Here is a 317-nt window from a genome sequence, read left to right on the forward strand (position 1 = left end):
GCATCATAGCAAGCAGCAACAACTCGCTTCTAGTCTCGACTAAGTGTGCGCTAAGTGACCAGTTTGAGATGACAGATCTTGGTGAGCTCAAGTATTTTTTCGGTATGGAAATTGGTCAAAATCAAGTAGCTGGTCTGTCACGTTGCGGCAAACCAAGTTCCTTAAGTCAATTCTGAGCAAGTTTGGTATGCAAGACAGCAAGCCCGTCAAGACACCTCAAGATACAGGACTCAAGTTAACGAAAATATATGCGAAGGAGGATGCCGGCATGAAGACACGATGAAGAATGTGCCGTACCGAAGCTGTGTTGGTGGCAT

This window comes from Plasmopara halstedii (assembly GCF_900000015.1).
Source record: "Plasmopara halstedii genome assembly, contig: Scaffold_287, whole genome shotgun sequence".
Taxonomy (NCBI): domain Eukaryota; phylum Oomycota; class Peronosporomycetes; order Peronosporales; family Peronosporaceae; genus Plasmopara; species Plasmopara halstedii.